The 21,350-nt window shown below is 43.5% G+C and overlaps 1 protein-coding gene across 18 annotated transcripts in view; it reads right to left on the reverse strand.

Moving 5' to 3' along the window:
* The window catches only part of tmod (tropomodulin), a 134,583-nt gene that overhangs the window by 90,214 nt on the left and 23,019 nt on the right, over window positions 1-21,350 (reverse strand). Inside the window, exon 1 of one of the 18 annotated variants that reach the window (XM_076187157.1) lies at window positions 20,150-20,286. The exons of the other annotated variants lie outside the window; for them this stretch is intronic. The gene's annotated coding sequence lies outside the window, so the exon portion shown is untranslated. Of the gene's footprint in view, window positions 1-20,149; window positions 20,287-21,350 lie in introns of those variants that run through there. 18 annotated transcript variants of the gene reach the window in all.

Consider the following 21,350-nt stretch of genomic DNA (forward strand, 5'->3'; position numbering starts at 1 on the left):
AGCGACAATGGCGTTGTTGAGTTTATATTGGAGCTTTAATTTCTCTCGTGCAACACGTTTCTGTGGTGGTTCCAAATAGTTGAGAAGGTGTCCAAAAGACATTGGGTGCGGTTTTCTCTTTTTTAATTCTCCTATACGTATTTCGACCTTACTCGGTCATCCTCAGGGAGGGAGTAACATTAGTTGGTGGTTACAGGGGTTTGAATACAGGCCGTATATTGGCCGAACATTGGGAGAGGTCATATATACGGCCTGTATTTAAACCCCTGTAATCACCAACTAATGTTACTCCCTCCCGGAGGATGACCGAGTAAGGTCGAAATACGTATAGGAGAATTAAAAAAGAGAAAACCGCACCCAATGTCTTTTGGACACCTTCTCAACTATTTGGAACCACCACAGAAACGTGTTGCACGAGAGAAATTAAAGCTCCAATATAAACTCAACAACGCCATTGTCGCTGTAGATTTCTTGAAATCATGTATACAACATGAATAAATATACATATATATACATATATATACATATACGAGTCTTCATTTGGCGACACGCGGAATTTTTCGATGAAACTTTCACAATTAATATAATTTCGTATGCTGGTCACAGAAATAACATTAATTCTATTGAGAAATTAGAAAAAAAAACCTGTTTTAATGGTAAAATAATTACCGAGACCTTAGCGGTACATACTTGCTTAATGGTAAAAGTTTAACCAGTAAAATTAGCGGTACAGTGGGCCGTCAGTATTGTCACTCAGTACCATCAAGCCGAGACGTGCTTACCGCTCTCTGAGTGTTATGGTATAGCTTATCGGTTAACGGAGCCTTAACGGTCGCAGAATATTTGCTGGTAAGCTACCGTCAAGGTTGTTACCGATAAAACCGTAACTATCGGTAGCTGCCCACCACTACCGTCACTTAGTACCACCAAGCCGAGACGTGCTTACCGCTCTCCGAGTGTTATGGTATAGCTTATCGGTTAACGGAACCTTAACGGTAGCAGAATTTTTGCCGGTAAGCTACCGTTAAGGTTGTTACCGATAAAACCGGTAACTTTACCGGTAGCTGCCCACCACTAATCCCCATCCCCTCGTCTTCCTCTTCCTTCCTTCCCTGTCCCTATTCCTCCTCCTCTTCCCGGTCTCCTCCTTCCCAAACCCCTTATGTATCACCACCTTCTCAGATCCTGCATCTTTCTTCCTCCTCTCCTTTCTCTCCCTTTCCCTCTTCAAAGGCCGAGGGCTATCGACGAGTGCTGCGTGGTGCCAGACAGTGTCATAGAGTGACAGACACGCACACACAAACGGTGTGTACGTATACTTTTCAATCAGAAATAACTTTGATTCCCAACCCATTTAAATAAACGGTTTGTCCTTCAGTTGTGAAATTTATTAATTTGTTGTAATTATGTTGGATGCACATAAGATTGGGCCACCAAATACACAAACATACATACGAGAGAGAGAGAGAGAGAGAGAGAGAGAGAGAGAGAGAGAGAGAGAGAGAGAGAGAGAGAGAGAGAGAGAGAGAGAGAGAGAGAGAGAGAGATAGAGAGAGAGAGAGAGAGAGGGGAGGAAAGGAGACATATTGCAAAACTTATGGCGCTCCACTCAACGAGGCTGGTAATGATAATGATGACGTCATCGTGGTTCAAGATAGGCCTGATTAATGGCCGTGGTGGATATCTGATACGGCACTTAGCCAGGCGCCAATGGATCTCCATGTCTTTTTCTTCCCACCTCTCTCTTTCTCATCTCTTTTTTACGTCATATAGTCTCTTGTTTATTTATTCGCCATATTTATGTTTAATTTCATTAACCTATTTTACTGTTTACCTTCAGATTTTACATTATCATTTCATCATTTTTTATGTTACGTTATGGACCGTAAAAACACGTGTCACGCAGGTCTCCGACTTCGTATCGTTATCCTAAAACCCCCGAGTTCGAACCCTGACCTCCCCGATCGCACAGGACTAAAACCACGACTTGTAAGTCAGCTAAGCGACTCCTGGGGTAGGACACCTCCCACCGAGGCATTCTACCTGAGGTATGGCGTATGTTGTTACGTACAAGTGTGACGCAGTCGACACAGGCGACGTAACACAGAGCAAAGGCAGACTTCCTGTTGCTGAATCGAAGCACAGATTGAGCTTCTCTCTCTCACTTGAAATACCTTTCACTGTTTTCTTATGTGATTCCAGCTGTCGACGGAACCCCACATGAATAGGCCGCGTCCTCTTTTTGTATTTGTAAGGGTTGGGGTGACTGATAGAAGTATACGTACGTAACAACATACGACTTCATTATCATCGACTATTTTTTTAGCAGACGACTGTATGCCCACCTACCCACCCCCTTATATCCTCCTAGCGCCTCAAGGAGGGGACAGGGGGGGGGAGTACCCCCCCCCCTAGTGAGGGGGGCCACTGATGAAGACTAAGCCTGGTATTCGCCCCCAGCTGCCGCCAGGTGAGGGGAGGGGGGCAACCCACGCCTACTCTTGCGCAGCGACAGGATTAAGAGGAGACGCCACACCCTTAGATGATTGAGGAAACGGAAGGAGTGGGCGTAGGCGGACGGCAGCTATGGGCGTGGTCATATGGGACACAGGTGTTTCCTCGGGAGGAAGAGGAAGAAGAGGAGGAGGAACAAAACGAGGAGGAAGAAGAAGAGGAAGAAGAGGAGGAACAAAACGAGGAGGAAGAGGAAGAGGAAGAAGAGGAGGAGGAACAAAACGAGGAGGAAGAGGAAGGAGGAAGAGGAAGGGGGAAAAGGAGGACAGTGAGGAGGAAAATGTTGAAAAGGAGGAGGAGGAGCGAGGCGGGGGAGGAGAGAGGAAGAGGAGTGAGGAGGTGAGGTGGGGGGAAGACCACAGCGTACGTGGTGGCACGTTAAGATGAGAAAGTCGGCAGACAGACTACAGACTAGGTCGGTAACTTTTATTCATTTTTATCGCCCTCTCTTTCTGTCCGTCTGTCTGTCTGTCTGTCTCCCTGTCGCATGACCTAGAATTGTAGGTCATTCCGTCCACAGAGCCCAAAAGAGACGCGCTCACGTGGGTACACAACTAATGTCCAAATAACAGTCATAGAAACGGGGGGAGGGGGGTGTTACGTGTTGTGTTTTTCATATCGTATTTGTTTATTTATATTTTTTTTTCACTTAACTACTTGTTTGTTATAATAAATACGATTGTGAAGAAAATATTAGGACCACGGGGAGACTTTGGAAGGGAAAAATCCGAAAGTTTCAGAGATAAAGTTTTTGAGAAGTTGTTTTGGATGAAATGGTTGAGAAGTGTGGAGCGCGATACGAGAATGGAGAGAGTGGGAAGTGTGGAAGTGAGTGTGGACGGGAGGAGAGCTGTCAAGTGGACACGAGTGCTGTCGAAGTGGATCGGGGCACAAAGAGTGAACGACCCAAAGATTTTCAAATAATGTGGAAAGCAGTAGTGGATGGTGTGGTCTTGAGAGGAAGGACTGTCGAACAAAGGAGAAAGAAGGCAAAACCAGGAGTGAATGAAGGAGGGGGCCACGTGCGAGGGACGCGACCCTAATGGACGTTCCTCACATCGATTTCGAGCGGCGCGGCGGATATCAGGGATGTCCCTTCTTCCCAGAGACAGAGGAAAGGGGATGGGGTTAACGCAATTCAATTGCACGATGTGGATGAGCATTTTGAACATACATTTGGTGTTTATCATATAATTACAATTATTATTACTATTATCATTATTATCACTATTAGTTATTATTACTAATAGTATCCGTGAGAATTTTTGTGCGCGAGCAGCCCGTGAGAGATCAAGCTTTGTTTGCAATAGGAAATTCGTGAGAAAAAGCTGAGGAAGTATTATGAATTATTTGTAATAACCGGAGCTGCTATCATAGGAGAGCGAGAGAAAGTACTCCGTCAAAATATAAAGCTACGAAGAAAGAAGAGAGAGAAAAAGAGAAAATAAGAGAGAAATGAGGTTTTGTACGTGAGACGACGGCGCGTCTGCGCGAAGAAAGTGGGATGTCTGGGAGAAAGCAGAGAAAAGGGGAGAAATATGGAGCGGGGGAGGGAGGGGGGAGGGAGGGAGGGAGGGATCTACCCCAAGGGTACTCGTACGGACATAGTCGGAAACCACAGACTGTGCTAAAGCTCTTTAAGAATCGTTAAATCCAAGACATACATAAGGAAAGGGAGGGAGGAGGAGGAGGAGGAGGAGGAGGAGGAGGAGGAGGAGGAGGAGGAGGAGGAGGAGGAGGAGGAGGAGGAGGAGGAGGAGACGGACAGGAAGAAAACGAGTAAGAGGAAGACGAGGAGAAGTACTAGGAAGAGACTGAGGAGGAAAGCAAAGTGTACAAAGAGGAAGAGGAGGACTACGAGGAGGAGGAGACTGATAAGAAGAAAAGGAGTAAGAAGAAGACGAGGAGAAGCACTTGGAAGAGACTGAGGAGGAAAGCAAAGTGTACGAAGAGGAAGAGGAAGAGGAAGAATACAAGGAAGAGATCGAGGAGAGAAAGAGGAGAGGAAGGAATACAAGGAGTAGAAGAAAGGCGGCAGCAGCAGCAGCTAAGTTATAGGTAAATATTAAAATAATAATAATAATAATAATAATAATAATAAAAAATAAACAGCACGTCCAATCCTGCCCCCGCCACCAGAAGAAATCACGAGAGAGCCCCGGTTCAACATTGTGTAAAGGGTCCGCCCACCCCAACACCAGAACACCCCCCCCCCCCGTGAAAAGGACGGCACTTTCGTAGAGACAGAAAGCGCGAGAGAGAGGGAGAGAGGGGGGAGGGGGGTTGCTACGGCAGGTGGAAAACGTCCAAAAAGCGAACGCCGGTGGTTCGAAGCCCTTCACCAATGTGAACATTCACTTTTACGAGGGAAGGTTTCTTCTGAAACCACAAAAAAGAGAGAGAGAGAGAGAGAGAGAGAGAGAGAGAGAGAGAGAGAGAGAGACTCAGTAGAATGAATGGAAGGGGCGTCTAAGCGATACGAATAACAGGAATTATCTGTACTGAGTAGTTAACACAGACGTATACTACCACATGTAAACACTTGCATCTACAGCGACTTTCAGTAAATGAATGAATTAATTATTAAACGAATACATAAACCATTTTGTCTGTTTACATGTTTTCTATTTATTATCAACTTGTAGCAATATTGTAATTGTTTTGTTATTGCTTACCAAAAACGCATTTTACTGTGAAGTTGATAATCTATATACAAAGGGGGGTAGGAGCTCTTCGAATATGAACAAACAACTTCAGACTAAAATACATTTTTACGTAAAATAATATTCCATTATAGGATGGATACATACTTTTGAACACCACTGTTCCTCCTAACGTGAAAAGACACCTGACCCAATCAAACAAAACCAAAACAAACGACAGTCGTCTGGACCTTACGAGGCTGCCAATTACTTTCCAACAACGGGTAGTATTTCCTGGTTACTTCATTAGCCCCCACCCAGAAGGCGTGGTTACCCGATGTTTTAGCCGGTGGTTACCCACGCTCGTTTCCTGCATCTGGACACGCACGCACTCACACACGGCAAGTCCGAGTTCAAGCCCCGTTTAGGGTTTGAAAACTTCACTAACTGCTAGTATTTACTGTCCCCCTTGGGCAAGATGGTGGTATGCATTCGTGTGTGCGTGTGCGTGCGTGCGTGCGTGCGTGTGCGTGTGTGTGCGTGCGAAGTCCGAGTTCACTAACAGAAGAGTAATAACTCTTCCAATAAAATATATGTTTAATATTTTTCTGGGTGTCGTATATTGTGTGTGTGCGCGTGAGTGTGTGTGTGTGTGTGTGTGTGTGTAAACGCCGCCCGCAAGACCTCAAGACACTCGCTCCTATAGCACTTCAAAATCATGGGACATACACTCGAATTTAAAAGTTCAGGGAAATGCCCCACCATACTAACTTGCTCCCCTCCCCAAGGCTTCTAAAGACACCCCCACAGCCAAACCCCCAACCCGCAGCCACTTTTGCTTGCAGGATATTGACCCTCGTCGGCTGTACCAGTCTGGGATGCATGGGGGATGTGGGAGTGGGAGGGGGAGAAGGGGGGAATGGGGTAGGTCGACCAAGTGGGAGAAAGTGACTTGCAAACCCACACACATGCATTGGCAACTGCGTGCGTGCGTGCGTGCGTGTGCGTGTATTGGGACAGAATGACCACCCTGTGTCACAATTCTTTTGTTTTGAACACCCGCGTGTTCAGTGTGCCACACTCGTGAGGTCCCGTCTCGCAACACACTGGAGTAATAAAGGGTAACACAGAATGTGCGGGACGACGGTGACCATCCACCTTAATATTCTAAATCATTTTACATTTTTTGTAAATAAACATGTCGTAAATAGCACTACCATCCCCCACGTGGTCAGCACTGCATTCCACTGCAGTCGTGGTGTGTGTGTGTGTGTGTGTGTGTGTGTGTGTGTGTGTGTGTGTGTGTGTGTGTGTGTGTGTGTGTGTGTGTGTGTGTGTGTGTGTGTGTGTTCACACAAGGCGTCGAGAGGAATCTCCCGGCAAGAAGAGGGACACAAGGGCGGCGACCTCAAGCACCAGATGACAGCAAAGACGGGCACGCGAAGCACGAGGAGAGGGGAGGAGGAGAGGAAGGAAAGGGGAGAGAGGGGGAGGAAGAACGAGACCAGAAGGTAAGGGACGGACGGACAGGGAGAGAGCGGAGAGGAGAGGAAGGGGGAGGAGTAGGAAAGGGGGTTAGGGAGAGAGAGAGAGATTGAGAGCGGAGGGGAGGGAAGAAGCGAGGAGGAGAAGAAGGAGAGGAGAGGAAGAGGGGAGGCAGAAGTTGCCTGCGGCAGGCGACGCGACGTCGGCCGAGGGGAAAGGAGGTTCAAGAGCCAGCGAGATGCGAGAAGGGCGGCGACACGCGAGGCCCGAGGGCAACAGGCACAAGTGGAGGTGGATGAGGAGGAGGGATGTGGAGAAATTATAAGAGAGGATGATCAGATAAGATAAAGAACAGTACATAAACAAGACAATGTGTGTGTGTGTGTGTTTCACCATCTTTGTCTTGGATCACGTGTTGAGAGCTCAGAGGTCGTATCTGCCCGATCTATGGGTAATGATGGTGTGATCTTACACACACACTTCCTTGCCCAGCAGAGTTAGAGTGCCGGCTCTCAGTGCAGAGATGCTGAACTGAACTCGGACCGCTGGATTACCGGTTGTGAACGGTACCAATGCGCCGTTGAGCCCATCCCTGTATGATTCACCATGGTCTTGGATCACATGTTGGACTCGTGACCGACAGCTATTACCCTCCCAGATGAGAGCTCAGAGCCGGTCTATGGGTAATGATATGGCCTTACACGGACACACACCCAACTCCCCGCCCACGAGTTGGAGTAACGACTCAGCGCAACAATACTAAAATTATTTCAGCCCTGGTCGGGATTCAAACTCGGATCGCTGTAGTAGCGGTTGCGAATTTTACCACTGCGCCGTCGAGTCGTGTGTGGGAGGTACTCACTCGCCAAGCGGGTGCCCGCACTGCATGTAGTTCTCCAATGGGAAAGTAAAGAACGGGAACCCACGAGCGTTACTCCTTCCCTGTACACTAAAATTAGGCAAATACAAACAAATAAACAAGATGTTAAAGGACTGTGAATCGTGAACAACTGACACGCGCATGCGCGTAAGCGGTCAACCCACGCCAGTACGGGAACTTGACACAACGAAGTAACAATGAAGGCTTAGATCCTGGTTATAGCGTCAGAGGGTCCGGGTGGGGGGGGAGGTGGCGGTGGAGGAGGTGGAGGGGGACTCTACTCTGTCCACTACTAGAGCCCCGGTCACACTAGCCACTAGTATCCACGGAACCCATCGATGACCGTGGAACATCCGAGGCTTGTACCTCTCAGCACATGATAGGGCAAAGGAGACGGCTTCGACAGCAACTGCTCAGAGCCTCCTCGCCTTCTTTGAAAGCATACTCTTGGGACTACGCGAAAGATTTGGTCTGTTGAAACGAGATATCTGTGGCTGACCTGCACCCCAAAAATAAATAAATAACAATAATAATAAATAAATAAAAATAATCAAATTACATTAAAGAGAAAGACTTATCGCACCAACCATGGCCACCGGAAGTCATCCCGTCCTACCTACGCACTCTGACGTCACGTCACGTGACCGGACGCCCCCCCCCCCCACTCAGCGCCATAGCACGGCGCTGCGGAGGGGGCTGGTCCCCTTTGTTGAATAAAATCGCCCGGCGGCAGTAGGGCTAAACGAATACGACAATAAAAGTGTGCAAAGATCAAACATAAAAGAAAGTGAGTGAGAATGTTTGAAAGGACGCCCCAGCCACCCTCTCTCTTTCTCTTTCGCTCTCTCTCTCTCTCCCCTTCTCTATGTGGTTTATACAACTCCACGTGGATGGCGTAACCATGGGAGATTAATCTGTTTGTTAAGCGAAATAGCTTGTGATCTTTAAATCACTTTTTTCATGCTAACAAGAGGCATAATTAAGTCTACAACGTCTGCCACGGCGAAGAAGGGTCCTGTGGTGTTGAAAGGTGTGTGCGTGTGTTTGCAGTCGCCCCGGCGTGCGCAGGCGGTGCTGGTGCTGGTGTCCGGGGTCGATTGGAGAAGACGAAGGCCGGCCAGGAATGTCAACCGAAGAAGCTCTGCCAAGAAGACCCGGAGGAGGAGGAGGAGGAGGAGGGTTGGAGGTGGAAGAGGCGAAGGAGGAGGAGGAAGGGAAGGACCAGGGGTGAAAGGGAGAAGAGAAGAAAGAAGACATGCTAGAGATGGAGAAGGGGGGAGGAAGAAAGGAAAAAATGAAGGTGGGAAAGAAAGAGGAAGATGAGGAGGCTCCGGGAACCACTATAAAAAGTTCGCAAACGCAGACCCGCCCTCGCCCTTCGAGAAGGCCGCTGTCCTCTGTGCTTGCTACCACTAGGTCGTTCACTCGACGCCCTAAGGTCAGCTGCCACCTCTAGACTACTACTATGAACGTAAAAAGACAATATATACAAAAATAACAATAAATAAATAATACTAATAATACCGGAAATGACATCATAAACGTTTAAATCACAAACGTTCCCATCTTGCGTCCTTAGCACCAAAGGTCCCCGTCGACCTCAAGGTTCCCATCGATCGACCAATCAACTCCGAGGGCGCGTACCCGGTACCCTAAAGTCTCCTCGCCTAACCACCAGCCGCAGTCGGGAAAAAACCATAGGGCACACTACAGTATCGGTCACACGATGGACCATCTAAGACAGACCACCCAATCGCACGGTAAAATGAATCTAGTGCGTGTGTGTTATAGGATGATAGTGAGGAGAGCGAGGGGTGGGAGACGTTGACTGAGAATGGGTGCATGTGGGAGGAAACTGGTGGAAAGTGGGAGGGGAGGAAGGCTGAATGGTTGAAGAGGGGTGGGAGAGGGAAGGGATTTCAATCCTAGTTGGGGGAGAGAGACGTCAGCCCTGGTTGGTGGGGTGGGGGAGAACTCAGCCTTGGTTGGGGGAGAGTGGGGAGAGAACCTAGCCCTGGTTGGGGGAGAGTGGGGACAGACCTCAGCCCCGGTTGGTGGAGAAACCTCAGCCGCCAAAACAAACGACTACACTAGCCGAACAAGCACGAAAACCACGCGAGAAGCGAGAGCCAGAGACATGAGGTAGGAGATCTGGCGGAAGCTAAGAACTCCCCCCCTCCCACGGGGGAGAGCATCAGAGGAACGGGGAAGTGGACCACTGGGGAGGAAGGGGGGGGGGGAGAAGCCCCCTCACGTGCACAAACGTGCATGAACTCCCACGCGCACGTACAGAGTTGGCACCCCTCAACGCGGGTACCTCACACACACACAACTAACCTCATCCAAGATACAACCCAATCATTCCCTCTGAACCCCTCCCTGGCATCTTGGTTTTGTATCTCTTTTGACTTTCGTCAGGCGATGTATTCAGTTATATACCAAAATCACCATTTAAATGCACAAGAAACGCTCTTTAATCTGGAAGCAAAATTCGTAAACGACCTTAAGACACAGGTCGACAGGTAGTACGACACAGGAAATGACACCAATGCAGGGTATAATCGCAATATAAACTACGCTCCCAGTTTAAAAAAAAGTACGTCCAAGGACAGCAATTACTACATTAGACAAGCAAAACGTTCTGGAAACGGTAGCGACATTTCAAAGTCGCGTCCCAAAGTCATTAAAAAAAACGTCTTTCATTTAACAAATATTTTTTATTCATTATATGTGACGTAATTTATACGTAACTACGATTTCATTCATCTGAAGGTCGCTCAGTAATGGTTAGGCTGATAACTATGCCAAGGGAACTATTCCGACGCCATGATGTATGCCCATGACACTACATGCATACTGCTCCACAAACAAGCAAAGAAGGACCTTGCTGCCTCTTTGTATAAGAGTTAATATCATGTACAACGAGATACAAGAGGCCCTTTCATGGCACACCACTCAACAAGAAAATAAGCTTAACAGAGGCCCGAGCAAATACCAAAACAGCGTCGACATTATGTCTTGTATCTTGTGACATACATAACTAAACCGGGCAGCCTCTTGCGCACAAGCGAAGGATGTGGAACACTTTCGCTCATATATACGTTATTTCTATTCATACTTGCTACCGCCAGGTGATTTCATCCATCCGAAAACCCACTAAATATGTAAAGTCTGTTGACATTTGACGAAAATGTCAACAGCATCGACATGACGTCATATCGCAACCAGACGCTCCGGTCAAGGCGACATGACGTCACACACAAGCACCGGCCTCCCCGCACGTAAACAGACTTTGTATACATAAGACTGTATGTATACAAACACACATCCTCCGTTACCATGGCAACAACTCGGGTGGGAGTAAGCATTACAGGTTAATGTAGAATCTAAACACAATAATAGGAAAACGTCTCTAAACGAGTACGTTTGTACCAGAATAAACCATCATTACACGTATACTTCAACACAAAGACATGAACAAGCACACACACACGATGCACAAACAAATATACATGTGGCCCTGACGGATGAAGGGTGACATGACGTCACAAATCTCTCGAAGAATGTTTGAAATGACCACTCGAAGCACCGCAGTCAGGGGCACGGCCAGACACACCACATAGAGGACTCTTCCCTGCATTTGCACTCAACATTCTTCCAACCCTAAAAGAACGACTGGTAACTCTGGTCCATAGAGGAGCAGAGATGGGAGGATCAGGTGCCTTTCGCTCAGCCCAAAGAAATTCACCCAGTGAAAGGATAGCAATGAATTCAGCGGACCCACATCCTAGATGGGGAGAAGGTCAACCATTGGGTCACGTCTCCCACTCTGCAGATCGAGAAATTGATCAAAGATATCAGTCACGACTCAATGCATCCAAACACTGACCAAAGAGCGGGATGCCCCACCCCCTCTTTAATGAAGAAGAAGAGGGAGAGGGAGAGGGAGAGGGAGAGAGAGAGAGAGAAAGAGAGGAGGGAAAAATAAATAAATAGAACAAGCAGAACGCCCCCACCCCACGCCAGAATGCCTCGCCCAGCTGTCCGGGCAGCGACCCGAACACCCAGCCCGCGACACCAGCGCTTCGCAACCGCTGCACGGGGAGGGCAGTTGACACACGACACACTGTCCCTGACACTCGACACACGGAGAGGAACGAATTGGCGAAGCGGCAGGTCGGGTGAAAGGGAAAGGGTGACGCCCATTCGCGTGAGGAGGAAGCCAGCTGACGGCAATTAAGAATGTTTCGTTTCGTTGCTCTGGAAAACCTCAGAAAGAGCAGCGGCGTCGATTTGGACCGTATTCTGGAAATACTAGTCAACGATGACGTCATAGATTACATGAACCAATCATGTACTTGAACTGTAGGAGAGGCATGGTTACCTGGACCTGGTTGGTGCACACTTTGTGCATTTATTAGTTTTTATTGCAAAAATAAATAAATAAATTGCCCAACATATAATACGCGCAGCTCGGCCCCACCTCCCAAGGGGTAGTTTCCATGTGTCCCTCCTTGTCCCTCTGCCCACCAGCACCAGGTTATCCCCCAAGGGCAGTGGTCCTAGCTTCCCCCGAAGGACCCTAGTGTCCTAAGGGAAACCAAACACTGACATCTAGCGGGATTTAGTGGATGCAGAGCTATTAAGCTTAATGGAGTTGCTCGTCACCACGAGGCTTAGCAACAGCAATGCATAACATATGAGGTATGCGAGACAACAGAGAACAGCCAATGACTATGTGTTCCTGTTCTTACTCGACCCCAAAAAGAATCATCCCACCTCCAGAGTAGGTCATACACGTGTGAATAAAATCGACAAAAATAAAGCTCGAATTTCGGCACCCATAACCAGCGTTTCTAGCATTGAGGGGGAGGGGAGGGGGTTGGAGTTATCGGGATGGTACAGGCCTACAGGAAAGATGGAGAAAGGAGAGACAGGAGTTAGAAATCCAAGCACTTTTTGGATTGAAGTCTAAAAAAAATAATAATAATAATATTAAGTGATCGGCCCATAGAGGCCTCACACTGAAGTACCATACAGTACAAAAATAGTAAAAAATAATAATAATAATAATAATAACTAAATAATTAAAAATATAATAATTCATCGGGGCACTTTTCATTCGAGTGACGACTTTGTTTTACTTTAGTCTGCCTGTCGTCGTCGTCATGTCATGGCATTCAACCGAAAGGGGTGGGGGTGGGTAAGCGAAACTCCTGAGTGACTCGTCCATAGTATCACCTAACACGTCTCTGGGGTCTTACACACACACACACACACACAAATTGGATGAAGCAACCGTGTGCAAAAAATATACAAGAATTTAAGAACAAACTAGAAGTTGAAAGACAGAGACGGGTCACTACGAGCACAGCTCTCTTCCCGTATAATACAGCTAGGTTAAAAAAAAACAAAAAAAAAAAAATTGTGACGACACAATTCGCCGATCTTTTCCTGGACGAGGGCAGGCGATTTTGTTCATTTTAGGGGGAATGGCAGGAGCCAGCAGTGAAAGATTTAAGGCCACTTTAATCCTCCTCGCTAAGCTGACTCCCTTAAACCAATCTACCCCCAACGTATTCATATGAAGATTAAACCCCCAGAGCGGCCTTGAGGGGGGGGGGGATGCGGGGCAAGAAAAAAATTCTTCGCATAATCGTGACTGCTCAGAGGTCTCTTGGGCTGAATAAAATCGTCTGGTAGTGGCCAGAATAAAATATTTAATGGTTAAGTATTAGTTCCATAAGGGTATATGTCGATGCGATCAACCGAGTCATTGTATTTATACTATTCTCTGGAGGAGGTCGGCTCGTTTATGGACAAGGATTGATAGGTTTGTCATAAGTTCGTAATTCCATGACAAACAAATGCAATGCGAACACACACACACATTTGCAGAAAAAAACAACAACTGGGAAATAAGAAAGTTAGTCCGAACGTTTTCGTCTATTTACGACGTCTTCAGGGAATAATACGTATTATTACATGAAGACGTCGTAAATAGACGAAAACGTTCAGACTAACTTTCTTATTTCCCAGTTTTTTTTCTGCAAATCATTTCCACGCATTGTTGTGAATTACCGCGCGCGCTCATACACACACACACACACATATAGTTATTCTTCATGAAAAGGCTAGAGACTGTCGTATACACACACAATTCTATTTCACTCGGTAACAAGCAACAAAAAAAAAAAAGGGGGGGGGGCAAAGGAAATAACGGCAACGGGTTGTGAGAGGTGGGGGAGGAATGCCCACGGTGGAGGAGTGCAGACAGAGGGTAATGACACCGCGAGCCATGTTGCCATACGTGTGTCACAACAACTACAACGCCCCCCTCTCACTCTCCGTCCTGACACCGTCACGTGATCCTTCCTTGGCACGCACAACCCGGGCACGGCGGCACGTCACAGGTGCCAGGCCATGTACAGGTATCGAAGGAGTGCCACTGTTCTTCGAGTCACGTGACACGAGGAGGTGACACGCGTGGGTGGGTGTGATCGAGCTCTCGGGAAAGTGTTGGCGAAGTCCCAAGTTCCTGCCCCCCACCCTCCCCCTTCTTCAGGAAACATACCAAGGCTGAAACCTCTTCTCTTGAAACCCAACGAGCGCCCAATTTTATGGACTACCCCAGCTGCCGTTATGAGATTTATTTAAGGGAGGCGCGGCCAGGATGGGGTATACTTTGACACAGATGCCAAAGGGGAGTCCTTTACACTGGAAATGCAAACAGCGACAGACATGTGGGTCTTGAATTAAGTGTATGTGATTGTGAAAAATAAATTAGATTAAGGTTATTCAGAGTTGGGGAACGGGGTGAGGGGCTTCACAAGCAAAAAGGAAAACCTCAAAGACTCTCCCCAATATTCAGAATACAAGTTCCAAAAACTCGTTTTCGATAATGGGCCAGATTACTATAAACGAAAAAAAAAAAAAAAAAATCAATATGAAAATAAGGGGGGCCACCCCTACACTAAACAGATCTCTATAACTTTGCTTTCTAACATGTAAGTAGTAGTTGTTAACAACTATTAATCACTTTTCAATATAAAAAACAAGTTACCATCCACTTCACATGACTTAATCGATACTCTTGTATTCTGACAGTATAAAAAAGAAACCCATTTTGTGGAATGTGGAGAATTACAAAAAACTATTTTAGGTACACAAAAAAGTCACCTGAAAACAATAAAACCTAAACAAGATAAGCCATGGCACATGGGCACTGCTGCTCCGCATTCCTGGATCTGTCTCAGATACTTGTCATAGTATCTTACAAATCTTGCCAGTCCTAACGGATTGAAATACTTCACACAGCTTCATCTTAGGGAAGAGAGAGAGAGAGAGAGAAAACACACACAAACTTGACCTACAGTATCCAATTGTGACAAAGAGAGCACCCACAGAACTCAGGGCTAGAGCAATTCAACCAATCCTGGCAAGAGCTTCTTTTGGCAATGCATGATCCACTAAACCTCATCAGTTTAGTTCAATGAAGGAAAGATATGACCAATTACTCTAACATGAACCCAACATCTAACATTGTACTCATTGCTGCTAAGCCAGTTTAAACCAAAACAGCCCAATGAACCTATAAATGCTATACCAGGTAACACACAAGTACCATGAATACATGAACATAGGGTAATACAAAACTCAATCAAGACTTTGCATATAACAAGTGAACTCGACTCCTATCAAGACAAGAATAAACACCCAATTATCTGATTTCTTATCCTCCAGTAACTTTGTGTATGTGGTGAGGAGCATACATCAGGAGACACCTAGCCCTGTACACTTCTGACTGCACCACTAACACACTCAGAAGCATGCATGTAAGGCAGGTATTCCTCTTATTCCAATCATTTCATTATCAAGAAAACAGAGTGGACACATCAGATAATCTAGAGTCACCATCCCTTCACTTGTCTATTTTTATTTTATATTCACCTCATAAGTGAGGAATCTACTAAAATATAGCTATGGTTCAAGTGGTTTCTATACTAAAATGCCACATGTGCAGTACATGCAAGCTGATTTTCCAAATCCATCTGGGAAAATGGTGCCAATGCACACATAGCACCACCAAGGCTATAAAACTTCAACTAAACTCTGTCTGAATTGGAGTGCACTGGGCTTCTTTTTCATTGCCAACACCACCTGAAATGCCACACATTCCTGATAACTTGAACCATGCCAAATCTCTGGTCGTTACCAGTACTAATGACATGCTTGGTCACTTCATACGACCTCAAGATTTGGCCTCAATTGTACGGAATCAAAATGAATTTCCAATACCTAAAACAATGACCAACTTTCCATATATACAAAAAGCCTTCAGTTTCCTTTTTGTGCCTAGTACCGTCTGCTCATCAACCAGCACATCTCCAGACAAAACTTTAAAATTACTTAAACACATGCTTGCCTAAAACACTTTGCAGCAGCACAATATCGGCCATAAATCACTCAGCAGGTATTATTACTTTCAGACAAACTGTATGTCAATTGCTAAACTTAAGACAGAATCCACAGACATAAGATTTGGCACAGATTAAAGAAAACATTAGTATTCCAATGATAATAACCCGGATTTCTATCCCAGGGGGCAATACAGAACAGGTGAGTTATAAAGGTACTACAAGATCAATTTAAGAAGTGTAACAGAAGTTAAAAGCTACCAGCATTTTTTTTTTCAAGTGAAGCTTAGTCTCCAATCACAAAATATTGTTGCAAGCTTCTCAATTGCAATGGTACCACTAAAGATCTTGAAACATTGACTGCATAAAATTTATGGTCAATATTCCATCTAGGAGTGACTTATTTATGTAAAGAGCATCCAATGTTTAGTATTCCTGTCCCTAATAGGCAAATTATTTCCTAAATTATTTACTGGGTGACTCGGTGCTTGTAAGCTACACAAACAACTCCTACTTTGATTAAATACTCTTTGTTTGGAAATGTAAGCACCTCTAACTATAAGGAGTTAAATTACCAGCAGTTATAATGATAATATATGAAGAGGTTGTAGAAATTTTGTATAAAAACAGTAAATATAGGATATGTGTTTATGCATTGATCTTTTACACAAAAGTGCACTTATGCAGTGAGCATTTATACACAAGTATCTGCAAGGATACCATTATTCAACAACTGATACTTGTAGTAATTGTCCTTTTAACTTTGCTCTTCCTATGTTATTTGATGTACAACCCTTTCAGCTATTCAATTGAGATATATGCAATCCTTTCAACAGAAAAGGGGTGAAACCCATCTCAAGTAACCCTTTCCATATCAGGTAACACTCCTTTTAATCTGGCTGTTACCTGGCTACTTTATATAGCTATATATTATTCCTTTGAAAGGAAGATTTAAACAATACAGTCACCACATATGCCCAGGATATAGTCACTGGCATATAAACAAGAAAACTCGTTTAGTACTGGTTGCTTTATGGCTTTGAAAGGACAATTGGTGCCTGGTTAATCCAATTCTGTGCCAATAAAGATTTAGTGCAGGATGGTATCCTGAACATATATGTGACACTGTAGCTTTCATTTGCCTTAGGAGGTAATTCTGAGGGTGTCTAGTAAAGTATAAAATTTGGTAGTTTGTTAAAGAGTGTTTGTTTTATGATCTGTGTGTTTATGTATTTTTGTAAGGATGTTTTGTGGGATGCCTAGGATAAGTTAGACCATGCTCGAGAAGAATACTACTGGAGTTCTTTTTATGTTGTACATGGTGAGTGGCATTTACACGATGTGATGCAAGGGGTGGGTGGGTTCTATGGTTCTTGCAGAGAACTGTATGCATATCACTCCCATTTGTTGCTTTACGGGAAAGATTTTGCTTACAGAGCATAGGTGTTCTACTTGTGTCACTTTGGTGATGACATCTATTATTTATTATCATTTATATTGTTTTGTATATTGGCCTTGGTCTTCTTAATTATTGGACACAATGTTGTGGCTGAATAGTTAAGTGTAGTCCTTATGAGTTGTCTTCCACAGTTATTACAAGTAACTGCAGTCCAATTCCTATGATTATTTGCCTTCTCTACAAGGTATCTTGTGTTGGGGGAAGGTTACAGGTGTAATAAATGCAAAGCTGTGTATTTCAAATGATTTTGATCAGTGGGAGAGGCTGACCCTGTAATTGTACCACTGAGAATACTTTAGATAAGCAGAGGTATGCAATGTTACAAAGTAGTTATTAGAGGATGCAGACACTGCTTCATACAGCCATAATTCTAACTCAGCGATAAATCTTTAAAGCTTCTGGCTGTAATTATTTAGTTGTAGAGCTTGGCTATTATTGTCAGGTCAACTGTGTATTTGAGCACTTTGTGTTGATCATAATGTAAGACTATAAAATCTTAGTTATTGCTGACTTCGTGATTAGCCACCATCAAAGTCATTGGGTAAATATAATTTGACAATGAAATCACCATTTTTCCCATCACCTTTCCTCCCTTTAACCTTAGCTTCTCATGGATGACGGGTCATTCCTGCAATGCAACAAGACACAGCACATATACAAATATCAAATATATGAGCAAGATCAAAAGAATACAAAGAGCAACAACCAAATAGATTCCCAGGCTAACAGGTACACTAGGAGGAGAAATGACATGCACTGGACTTATCATTAAAAGAAAGAAGAGGGCAAAGTGACCCAATTGTGGTGTTGAAATTAAAGAAGGGAGTAGATAAAACTGACAGGTCTTTTGATTTGTGACACATGGGCAACACCAAGTCACTGGAAAAAAAATGACACACCAGAGAAATATAAAGACAGCACTCTGTACTAACACACAAATCTGTGGAACAGCGTACTAGATATAATTAATTCTAAAATCAAACTCTGAGCAACAAGAAAGAGACAGGACCCCACACATGTAGCTCTTTTCCTGTGAAATACAATTTGTTAAATATGGTCACAAATTTTTATGTATTAAACATTGTACTACACGACTATCCAATCTGTTGCCAAACAATTAACTTCAAGTTTGACAGTATTTATTAATGCCACCCAACTGCCAAATAACTTGGGGTCACAGGTATCTCACAGAACCAAGCTAACGGACTGACTGACCTATTAAGGCACTCGTTTGTCTGTTCTAAAATGGATTTTAACAAATTAACCCCCAAACCTAACTTAACCATTCAGAACCAACTCTGAGAGAATGGAAAAACAAGTGCATCTATTAGTGAAGTGTAATCCTCAGTGCAAGCGTCTGCCCTAAGCCAAATAAAAACCACTCGGCATCAGCCAAAACAAAACCAAAGAAGGGCATCAACGTAGGAAATGGGTACACTGAAATAGTTATGACCCTTACAGCAAGAGTCCTTCACATATATAGTCATACATAATTAACAAATAATTCTCAAAAATGCATTACCATAGAAAAGTGTTAAGAACAACACTGCCACACATAAATTAATGAGTGTGGGAGAACAGGAATACAAGACATATATTACAAGATGTACTACATCCTATAAAGTAAGGTTAGGTAAGCTAGGTTCACCAATGGACCTTGTACGAACTCAACTTGTATAAAAACATATTTGGGTTCTCGCTTTCCTAGACTCCTAGAGGTACAATAAACACTTGCCAGCCAGCTCGGCCCACTGACTGCTAGAGACACTGTTTTTGTTTTGACAGATGCCGAGGTTGAAGAAATTAAAGTATGATAAATTCTTCTACCGTAACCTAACCTACATAAACTAGGATTGAGGAGAGAGTATGAACTTTGGCCATCACTTTACTCCCATGCCACTAGTTACAAAGTCTGTTCATGCTGAGTTAACACGAGTATCAAATAGTACAGCACTCTAGCATGGTACTTGTACTGTAGCCACTAACAAACTTGAGCAAAACTCAACTTCCTATCATGCAATGATTCATTCTACTGACATACATGTTCACATGCATTCTGCACCTTAATGCATTTGTCAATCTATTCCAGCTGAGAGCATATGCATTACAAGTGAAAACCAGATATAGTATTCCAATTTTAGTGTTTATTTACCACCAATCACCAAAAATTTATATATATATATATATCCTCTTCCTATACTTCTAGCAAGCTTTGTTCAATTACATCTCAATTCACATAATCACATTTTATACACTCACTCACAAGTCCAAATTCTTGATAATAACACCTGTCAAAGATAAACGAGTTAAATCCCTTTCGAAGTGGGTTTTACTTTGGGAAAGTCCTTCAAATGAGCCGGGAGTATGATACCTACTAGCACGGAACAAGTTATCAAATATTCATTAACCTATTACTTTCCATTAATGATATTGAATTTACCAATCCCATTATTATATACGGTGCGACAGCATTTTACTTCCAATATATATCTTATATCAAATTACAAACAGATGGTTCCTGAGTTGCAAGTGATAAGATGACGTAAAACAGCGGTTTTTGAAATATCGATGAATGCTCCGCACCAATGGAAGGTAACTGACATTTACAGTCGTGTTCGGCACATCACACTAGAACTTATCTCTTACAAATCACAGCAGTAACTACAATCCTCCTTCGATTCTATAAGTTTAAATTATCGTGCTCCCTTTAGTATATGAAAACTGCCAAAGAAAATTATATCACATAACTCACCTTAACTTGGAACTTGACACAAGAGAAGTCCCACTGTCACCTCTAAACAACAATAACATATACTAATCCTTCGTCTGCTCTAGATGCGGACCTGAGCCTACACCCAGGGAAAACATTTTTTCATTCTTCTCCTTGAATTGCCATTAAACAACAACTCACTTTATTATTTCTCGTAATATGTAAGAAAATAATTTACTTATATTAAATATATATTACTATTAAATTGATGTCAACGAGAATGTTATATATAAAAACGAAATAAAAAAAAATCGAAAGTTTAAGTACCGTGATGCCGTCACTACAAGTTCCCGTATGTGGGAGAGAACTGTGATTGGCTATTGTTTCAAGTTACCTTGGTAACCGAGGACGCTACAGCCCCTCCCTCCACTGAAATGCAACCCTTTAAATTTTGTAAACATATTTCATGTTATTATACAACAAAGACAGTGTAATAAATGGTGTAACTGGTAATGAAAATAATATGTATAAGATATAGATAAATTGTTTAGCTATGTCTTGTAAGTTATAAAACATATTATGTTTTCCTAACTTACCGTGGCATGTATATCACTATATGCACTACAACCATCCAAATATATGTTTCAATGCAATTATGTAATACAATTATCAATACATACAGTATAGTAGGTTTTGCTATTAAAAATAATAATATATATCTGTGTACTAATGCAAAATAAGCGTCTGAACATTGCCAGAAGTAGAAAAATTGAATAAACATAGATATGAACCGGTACGACTAATGAAATATAGTGAATGTTACATCACGATGAATTACACCAACATTGAAAAAAAACAAGACGAAGTAACATCAATACATACTCTATAGGACAACAAAAATCGAGGTAGAGAATGGATATAGGAGTGGCTTTACTATATCTAATTCATTCCATGTATAATTTATTTCACGAGAAATTAAATATAATATATATGTATGTATACTATAATCACTCAAAATAAAATAAAAAATAAATACTTTGCGTAAGCAACTGGCATATAATTTTCCTTTTGATAATTTCTTAGTACATCATAATATAGCAAACTTTCTCCCGGTCAAGCTTGAGACTGTTTATAGAACTAAGGTTTTCTTAAACGTATCTAAGTATGTTTTATGTTAAAATAAAGACACAACAATACAACAGTTTGTTGAAAAAAATACTGTATTTCAAACCTAAGCAAGATG

Source organism: Oratosquilla oratoria, chromosome 6 (assembly GCF_046742065.1).
Source record: "Oratosquilla oratoria isolate Oo_2021 chromosome 6, ASM4674206v1, whole genome shotgun sequence".
NCBI classification, from domain to species: Eukaryota; Metazoa; Arthropoda; class Malacostraca; order Stomatopoda; family Squillidae; genus Oratosquilla; species Oratosquilla oratoria.